Source organism: Notothenia rossii (genome assembly GCF_949606895.1).
Source record: "Notothenia rossii genome assembly, chromosome: 5".
Classification (NCBI taxonomy): domain Eukaryota; kingdom Metazoa; phylum Chordata; class Actinopteri; order Perciformes; family Nototheniidae; genus Notothenia; species Notothenia rossii.
The window spans coordinates 82917283-82927282 of record NC_136903.1 but is presented as its reverse complement, the minus strand read 5'-3'; the positions used below and the strand labels follow the sequence as shown (position 1 = coordinate 82927282).

Here is a 10000-nt window from a genome sequence, read left to right as displayed (position 1 = left end):
TAAGCCCACAGTGAAAAGGTCAACTTGTGTACTTTGATCCTCCAGTGTCGTTTCCCGAGCTTTGAACAACAGCTTGCAGGATTTAACTGATTATGTTTGTCTACTTTCACAATGTCAAATTATTACAGTGACATTGTCATCTGTTTTGCAAACAAAGCATTAGACCTTATGATTACAAGCAGAATGTTTCAAAAGGCTGCCAAAGCCCCAAGAAAGGTCTAGAAATACAACCCCCTGTCTGGCTTGTATTGACTAACAAACAAATGCACGCTTTCTGAGAATGTACATTTTTTGTAAAGCATTATATTGTTTAGGAGAAGTGGATAGATATATCAGAAATAAGTTTGCTCTGCTTCAAGTCCAATACAATTCGATTTTTCTCTTCTCAGTCGGCATCAGGGATCTGTCTTATAGAATTGTGTCTCTTCTGTAGCTTTAGGTTTTAAATAGTTCAGAGTGTAATAATCAACATTCTTCATCAGCGAGACTGAACAAATATGGAGCCTGAATCTAACTAGAGCTCTCGTCCATAGGAAAGAATGTGCGTACAGTAAACTACATCATGGCAGCTTGTGCTCTGTCAAAGCCGGGCAACAACAATGTGCCCAAGCTGCTCCTCCTTAAGATAGATAGCAGCAATACCCAAGGCCGTAGAACTATGCAGTGGGAAAATAGACGGTGAGAGGAGAAAATGATGAACTGTGTCCAAGATTGAATACCTAAGCAAATTATTCCCTAACAAAGATGAAGGATGCATGCAAAGACCAATATTACTTTTTTTTCATAATTAAGTTTGTTTGAAATATGTAGAAACTTTCTTTGCTTATCGAATGGGTAAACAACAAAAATGGCCGATTCCGACTGTTTTTGTGCATCTCACCTTGTTACATACACCTACCACATTTTTGGGTGAAACCTGAGCAAGGGGCTGCCTTTTGGCAACTTTGTAAGGGGCGCTATAGCACTTTTTTGCTCTATTTGCAATATTCTCTTAAGAATGACACAATACTAAATCCCCAAATTAATTGATCAAAAATATGTATAACAGCGAAAGCTTGTTTGAAGGCAACGGGTGACCCAATTTGATGGCTGAGGTATTTTTTGGTATTTAGGTATGTGACTAATACAATTACATTATATATTTTCTATAATTCAAATGAACAGTTTTCAGCAGATGTTACATAGTGTCAACAGGTTAGGGGTTATGTTGAAGTAAAGACTGTGGAATAAAACAAACAATAAAGATAATTATGTGAACATAGCAAATAGTGTAACAATGTCAGATTAAACATAAAATTAAATTGTTAAATAACCCAATGTTTAGTTTTATATATAACATTGATATAAAGGTAGAGTAACGTATTAAAAAATGTCCACATTGTACTACAATAAACAACATGTATATCACAAAATATAAACTGTTATGTATATAATAAATATAACCGAAATAAATAAATAAATGAAAATACTTCATATTGACTAATATTGTTTCTCTTCGTCTACAATCTTTTCTCTGGCTTTTCTCACCTACTCTGTACTGTGTTTGTAAATACAATCTGCAACACTCTGTGAGGCTGCCAGTATTCCCAACAAATATTGTTTTACTCAGTGGTGTATGAAGTGTCCTGTCCTCAGAGTACATTTCTGTTGCAACAATTCTGATCTCACCTCTTTTGGCCGTTGAACCCGCTTCTCTTCCACTGCCTCCACATGTCTCTCTCTCTCCTCTTTATTCCCCTCTCTCTGTCTCTCTCTATCGGCCCAGATGATAAGAGTAATGATCAGGGATTCTCTCTGGTCTGTAGCACAGTATCAGAGCCTGCACTGATTGACAGTCAGGTATCTCTACAATAGAATCAAATCAGCTTTGGCAGTACGTCAGCTAAGCCCAGGAATTCAATTTGCGATGTTTCGTCAACACCAATCCAAAGGAAGCGTCACAATATTCAGATGGTTAGGCCCCTGGATGCTTTTAAAGGGGGGAGTGGGATGTTTCCCTCTCCTGCTCTTTCTCTCTCTCTCCCCGTCTTTGTCTCATAAATCAAATCTCCTGAATTCTTGTCTGTACAGCGAGATAATCCTCTGGCTGTTTTTCACTGTCGCTGCACAGTGGTGAATTTGTAAACGTTTGCTAAAGTTTTTTATTTTTTGCAAGGTGTTCCTGCTTAGCAATAACCCAACAGTGTCGAAGCCCAGCATGGTTTGAAGGGAGCACTGGGAAGCGAGGTGGCTCAATGAGACTCGGTCCTGAATATTTTACGGAGGGGGGTGGAGAGCCCTCTGCTTGCAATGACTTCTTTCGCTGGAACTTCAAACGACGGGCGGCTTCCCCATCTGTCTCAGCAAGAACACATTTACATTTCCTCCCCGCAAGGAATACCGGAGGACGAAGCTAGCTCTAACTGGATTTGAATATCGCTTCACCAAGGTTAATAGCCATTTCTGTAGCTGGTGAGGTGCTTAGGCTTTTTCAATAATTTAGAAGGGCTGCAGTCATTAGGAAATGTTGGCAGCCACGGAAATGGGAAATGCAATGAGGGAATGCACTCCTATTAGCTACACTTCTGCTGTTTTTCCAGTGTAGATAACGAGGGAGAAGTGGGAGTGATGTTGAGAAAACAATGTCAGTGATTGCTGACAGATGTAATTCATTAAAAGTGCAGTATGTTGAAGATAACGTTCAGCCGCCAAAGCGCATCCATCATCTCTGAAACTAGGCCTTCAAACATATTGTAAGTATGATTTGGATTTCATAATCCAGTTTGCCTGGGGCCGCTCCATACGAATATTTTTTTCAAGACATGGAAACCTGAGTTGCCTTCATCAGTGTAAAGACATTTCAACCATGTCAATCCGACTGCATAATTGTGTTGTGTTTACAGATCAACAAGGCTGTGTAAACACAACAATATTGCCAATATACCACAACCAATAGAGAAGCTTCCAAAGTGATCAATTGTTTCCAAACCGCTGGCAATCATATTCTGCTGACACAGCCTCAGACACTTTGGTTTAAAATCAAAATTCGCAAAGCTTGTTCATCCTATACCTCATTCACACCAACGGTGTTTCAGGGCCGGTTCGGAGCTGGAGCTTGAAAAGTACCGGGTTTTCCTGTTCACACCGCAGCGGAGCAGCCTCTTAGCTCCGGAATCCGGTTCATTTCGAGGCAGAGCAAAAGCACCGCATACGTCACGCTTACATCGAGGCGGGGGCAGGGGCAGGGGCAGGGGCTGGGGCGGGATCAACTCCTGAACAACAACAAAAAGCCGGCGTTTTATCCAGTTTGTAAACAACGATAGAGAAACTTAACAAGCAGCAGTGGTCCACTGAAGAAACCAGCTACCTATTGGGAATCTGGCCTTCTGAAGAGGTACAGAGGAAGCTGGAGCACAATCGGTCATTGTCGTTGTTGTCGGTGTCAGCTGTGAGGGGTTTCCGCTCGGTTTGGCTTTATGAAGCAGGCACGCAAACCGTTACATCATGACGCAAACTATGACGCAATGACGCAGCACCAGTCGGACTCTGGACAGTGTGAAAAGAGCCGGAGCTAAACCGAAGAACCGGTTCTGAACCTGAAAAGCTCTAGCACGGAGCTTGAACCGGAGTTGCGTTGGTGTGAATGAGGTATCAGATACCAGTTTCATGACAACTGTGTAAAAGTCGGATAAACAGAGTTTATTAACTTCATTGCTGTTCACACTTTGACTTGTATGTTTGTATGTTGGGGATGAACTTTGACATTGTTGCGCATCCTTGTATTGCTTTCTCCTCATTACAGCTTTATCTTCCCTTCAACTCAACACCCTTGAATATGACTCCGACTTACACCCTCTTATTAATGATGCTAATTACTTCAATCCCTATCTGTCGAGACACAACAGTCAGGTTTTCCTTTCTTAAGCCTGTCTGTGAAAGATTAGACCCTACCCGGTCTAAAGACCTGTCAATGATGGAAATCTCCATGATCTAAATCCTGGAGCCACGCTCTACTGCTCCCGCCTCTGTCTCTGCTCCACAGTCCTGCTCTCTAACAGACAGATGTCATTTTTCTCTCCATACTCTGATGGTCTGAGCACAACCTTAGCTCTAAAGAGGCAAGGACATGGAAAGCTACAAGTTGTGTGATGGCAGTAATGACGGCAGAAAGTGGCCTTCGTCTTTTGTGCCATGCATGCAACCTTACATCATCAAAGCAACAAGCTATGGTTCATAACACCTCAAGAGCAACTTGAAGGAAAAGTAAAGGCTAATTATTGTAAATGCCGAGTTGTAGGGTGTAAATGCTGCTGATTGATATGTTTGAGGATGAGTCATTGCGCTTTTGTTAAGCCCTAAGTTTTTACAATTATAGCATCCCTGCTATCTTTGCCATTACTCCTTTTTCAAATCTATGGAGGAGGAACGCAAGCTGAGGACAAGGAGAGGAACTTCTGCCACGAGTACTTTAGTAATTTAAAGAGACCAGGCTAGATGGCTTTCTGAATTAGCCCACTAATGCTTCATGAGGCATGCTCTTGTTACATGGCTGGCTCTAAGTGGAAATCTGCCTGTGATTCACACTGGCCTGTTTATGCAGAAAATCCACATCAGCTCTGCTTCTTTGCCTCCTCTATTTCCTTTCCTGCGCGTTGCCTCTCCCATGGCTTTCTACATAGTGCTTGTCTAATTGCAAGACAGCCTGTATTTATGAGTTGCAGCTAAGTAGCAAACTGCCACCTCATTAGCGGGAAAAACATTCCACCGCCATCAGTACGGCAATGATTTTGATCGTCGCTCTGAGTACAGAACTGCTCTCCCTGATTCAGCCTGTGCTCATTGAGGTGGACACTATAAAGTTCCCCTTTTTAAAAATATTCCCGGGTGGTTAGCTAAATGGATAGGGAAAAGAGACGAGTTCATAACCTGAATGGGAACAAATCAATTGCATAGAATTGGTGAACTGGCAATCGGTTAATTTCTTAAACATTTGATAATGCCCCTTGAGGATTCTGGTTAATTAACTCTGCAGTCATTTGTCGTCACTAATAAGGCAGTGTCATTTGAAAGGGGTTATGGCCTGGCCATGACAAGTATTGAGGATTTTAACCTCAGCAGCCATCCGGGGATACGACTGTATAATATGAAATGTTCAGTGCGTTTTTTAAAAGCTCCAGTGGTCCACTCGCTGTGGTTAGCAATTAAACACAAAATGCTGTTTTGTGCCTTATCTACTCGGTACAAGTGCTTCCATTATTGCTTCTATTTCACTAATGAACCACAGGTTATAATTTTATGGGTTTAATGTGTGCTGATGAAGCAATACGTTACTGCAACACAACAGTGCACAACAAACCCAACACAAGCAAACAAACAACAAAACACGATAGGACAAAATGCTCCCATGCTGTTTAAGCTATTAAGGCTGTAGGAATGCTAACAGTTGGTAATTATCACATTATCACAACACAAAGAAAAGTTGAGGCTATGATGCAGCCATAATGTCATAAACCAAAGTATTGGATGGATAAAAAAACAACCTGTTGATGGCAAAGTCAGAAGGTCAATAAGTATTAAGATGAATCCTCAGGAGTACATGATCATTTCCACCGAAATTCGTCACTCGGCAACCACACATGGTGGATGACAAAGTCACCAAATGAAATAATTCAATGCTTTGGAAACCTGAATGTGTGTACCGACATTTACTTAAGAGCATGGCAATCCGTCCAATAATTGAGACATTTCACCTAAGAGTCTTTACTGTTAAAATGACTTAAAGAAAATCATGTTTTCAGTTAAAGGGTCTGATTCGTCTCGTTTTAAAAAAAATTTGTTTCCTGTTCTTTGATTTTTTTTCTCAAATGTTTCCCTGCCAATTGACTAAAAACCCACTTTGGCAAGCCATCTCAGGTTTTGATTGGAGAGAATAACCCTGTGGTAATTCTAAGGACAATCATTAGGAGTATGTTGAATCCTTGAATGATCTCAAAGGCCCCTTTGAACCCCTTGAGGATTTGAGTCTGTAAGCTTCTCTTCTTGATCTTAAAGTGGAGTCATGTGGGGCCACATCAATACAGATTTGCAATTGCCTCATGAATATGCCTGCTTAAAATGATGCCTTAGCCTCAGTAGCTATTAAAGCAATGGTCTTTTTTTATGTTTTGCATGTAGTCTCTGAGGAATCGATCGTGAATTGACATATTGAGAGTTTCCCCTAATGGAGCTGCACTTTGTCCGGCCATCGAGACTTGTTAATGATGATAGCCTCTGTGTGAGTGGCTCATGGCCTATTCTGAGTCCCTACTTGTCTTTACTGCCTTAATGCGGCTCTTCATACTGCTTAATCTATATTCATAATTTATAAGATTGGTGAAAAAACTCCATGAAGCAATTTGTTACTTTTTTATTGACTTCTGAGGCTGGTGAGTGATGAAGGCTCTTCTTCAGGTGTCCTATAAGATATTGATTGGCTCAAGCAGCAGCAACCACTTTGCATGTGTCCTCCACATCATCAATCAAAGCTTTTCTTCAATGTGTCCGCTGATGTTCTTCATGGCAGAGCACCGGGTGCCGCAGGTTTTCATACTGCTTTGAACAAAGAAAACACGGACTGAAAGATCAAAGTAGGACATGCATTCTCCAATAAAAACAAAACATAATGTCATGGCCATTTCTACTGATCATAATTCCATTGTTGAGGTCTACTAGAATAGATTGACATTGTTCAATGTTCCAAAATCACATTGGTTTCTCATACAGCATCTTTTTATAATATGTGTATTCACTCTGTCCTACACGCCTTGTTGGAGCTCCTGCCCCCCCCCCCCCCCCCTCCCTATGAGCCCAGTGTGCTCTGATGTGTGTTTATATGTTACAATGGCGTTTGTTAGCAACCAGAAAATGACACCAGTAATGACAAACAGATGAGAATGCTGCGTGGGGTCTGGGTGCCGTGTTGGCGGGACGTTGCGGGGCTCGCTGCTCCGCCCTTTGAGACTCGAGGAGCGGACACAGTGTGAGTTGGGTTACGTGTGTGTGTGTGTGTGTGTGTGTGTGTGTGTGTGTGTGTGTGTGTGTGTGTGTGTGTGTGTGTGTGTGTGTGTGTGTGTGTGTGTGTGTGTGTGTGTGTGTGTGTGTGTGTGTGTGTGTGTGTGTGTGTGTGTGTGTGTGTGTGTGTGTGTGTGTGTGTGTGTGTGTGTGTGTGTGTGTGTGTGTGTGTGTGTGTGTGTGTGTGTGTGTGTGTGTGTGTGTGTGTGTGTGTGTGTGTGTGTGTGTTCTAATAAAATAATAAAATATATATATACATAAAGTGAGAAAAAAAGTAAAATAAATGCCTAGAGCGCATGGTGATATAAAATGTTTGACAGTGTAATCAGACCAACATTCAAAAAACAACACATATTACATACACTATCATAAAGGAAAAATATATGTTTCAATATACAGTTGCAAGAAAAAGTATGTGAACCCTTTGTAATTACCTGGATTTCTGCATAAGTTGGTCATAAAATGGAGGAAGCCACTGCTGTCCAGAAAAAACATTGCTGCACGTTTGAAGTTTGCAAAAGAGCACCTGGATGTTCCACAGCACTACTGGCAAAATATTCTGTGGACAGATGAAACCAAAGTTGAGTTGTTTGGAAGGAACACACAACGCTATGTGTGGAGAAAAAAAGGCACAGCACACCAACATCAAAACCTCATCCCAACTGTGAAGTATGGTGGAGGGAGCATCATGGTTTGGGGCTGCTTCGCTGCCTCAGGGCCTGGACAGATTGCCATCATCGACGATGAAAAATGAATTCTCAAGTTGATCAAGACATTTTGCTGGAGAACTTAAGGCCATCTGTCCACCAATTGAAGCTCAACAGAAGATGGGTGATGCAACAGGACAACGGCCCAAAGCACAGAAGTAAATCAACAACAGAATGGCTTCAACAGAAGAAAATAGGCCTTCTGGAGTGGCCCAGTCAGAGTCCTGACCTCAACCCCATTGAGATGCTGTGGCATGACCTCAAGAGAGCGCTTCACACCAGACATCTTAAGAATATCGCTGAACTGAAACACTTTTGTAAAGAGGAATGGTCCAAAATTCCTCCTGACCGTTGTGCAGGTCTGATATGCAACTATAGGAAACGTTTGGTTGAGGTTATTGCTGCCAAAGGAGGGTCAACCAGTTATTAAATCCAAGGGTTCACATACTTTTTCCACCCTGCACTGTGAATGTTTACATGGTGTGTTCAATAAAAACGTAAAAACATATAATTGTTTGTGTGGTTTTAGCTTAAGCAGACTGTGTTTGTCTATTGTTGTGACTTAGATGAAGATCAGAACACATTTTATGACCAATTCATGCAGAAATCCAGGAAGTTCCAAAGGGTTCACACACGTTTTCTTGCAACTGTATATACTTTTGTGCATATAAAAAAATGAGAGAAAATAGTGAAAAATGTCAAGAGCCCATGCTAACTATTCAAATTGTGATATTGTTTTATCAGACCCGCAGTCCAAGCCATGACAATATTCTGTTCACTTCGTAGAAGGAAACACAAGTGCAACATAATATTTTCCCTTCATTTTAGCATTTTGTAGGATTTTGTGATAGTGTGTCTAACCTCTGTTTTCACACTGCCTCAAGGCTTTATTTATATGTCAATGTACGTGCATCACACAACACCTTCCATATGCATAACCACATGCTGAGTAATCAAATTAATCATTGAAATTAGCATCAGCATGTATGAATTTATGGCATCACTAAAAGATAGCATGGGCTGCCGTGTTGAAACCACATTGCTGACACCCGTAGATAAATAGCCTGTGTTCAGAGATAATGTTCCCTTAGTGTTACCGCCTGCCACAGCGAAATCATATCTTCACTGTCTATATCCTATCTCTCTTCACATCCAATCATGAAACAAATGTGTTTTTTGACCTGCCGTGTCAACCCTTTGAATTTTTGAGTGACAGATTAACGAGCGGCGCAGCATTGACTGGCTGCTGTTTATGGGCCTGATCAAAGGTGATAGCCTGCTTTCTAACCTTCCCCTGTAAATTAGGGCTTATGGCTGTAATAAATGTCCAAGGGAGCCAGAACTAGTCTGTCAGATGGCGACTTTTTGACATTGTCCCTTTCTCTCATAGTGATAAAGACAACTGCTTTAAATGAGCCCTAGGATATTGACTCCTTCCGTGTTACATAAGGGCAAATGACCGAGTAGTGGCAAGTCTTGAAATGACTTTGGAAAGCGCCACGATTAGACATCCCCTCTCTGCGATGACACTTCTCACCACAAGTGCGATTTGACTTTGTGCATGCTGCTCTCCAGCAAAAATGAGACTGCACAATTCTGGGCCTCTCCGGAGAAGTCCTGATGTTGCGTGCTGCTGTGCTGATTACCACACGGGCCAGCCAAAGAAGTGTTTTTGGAGGAGTGGCGATGACTAAACTATGATTTTGTCCTTCAAAGCCACTGGTGGATCAGTACAGCTGCGACGAGGACTCTGCAATCTGATGCAGCTGCTGCACAGACGTCCTCTCTGACTTTGTGAGAGCACAGCCCACTCAGTAAGAGAGCTGCCGTATGGTGACATGGTTTATTCAGCACATTTCAATGTTCAAGAGTCCTTTGTTTTTTACTTTTTTAACTTATGTCAACACAATTTACTTTTGGGATTTGCCTTTGCGAGTTTTTGTCTCAAGGTTGTTTTTGCTTTTTTCTCTCCACATTTTTTTTTGCCGGTACAGTTGGTATTTAAATTGTGTTTACTTCACTAAATGTTGAATTTGGTTGGTAAAAAACAAAACTGCTGCACAAAGAAACCCAAATGTTTTCCTTTTTTTCCAGAATATTATTGTATCAAGGATCAACTCAACACATTTTTTAATATTTCCTCAACTATTGGCCAACACATATTTTGTATTTAAATGGCTTCACTCACTCTGCATCGTTTTAAATATTGAAACATGTTAAACCTTTTCTTCAGAAGGATCTGGCACAAGGGACCCAATTATTTA

At 41.3% G+C, this 10000-nt stretch overlaps 1 protein-coding gene across 1 annotated transcript in view; it reads left to right on the top strand.

The window, feature by feature from the left end:
- suclg2 (succinate-CoA ligase GDP-forming subunit beta) overlaps positions 1-10000 on the top strand; it is a 100773-nt gene that overhangs the window by 941 nt on the left and 89832 nt on the right. The window lies entirely within an intron of this gene.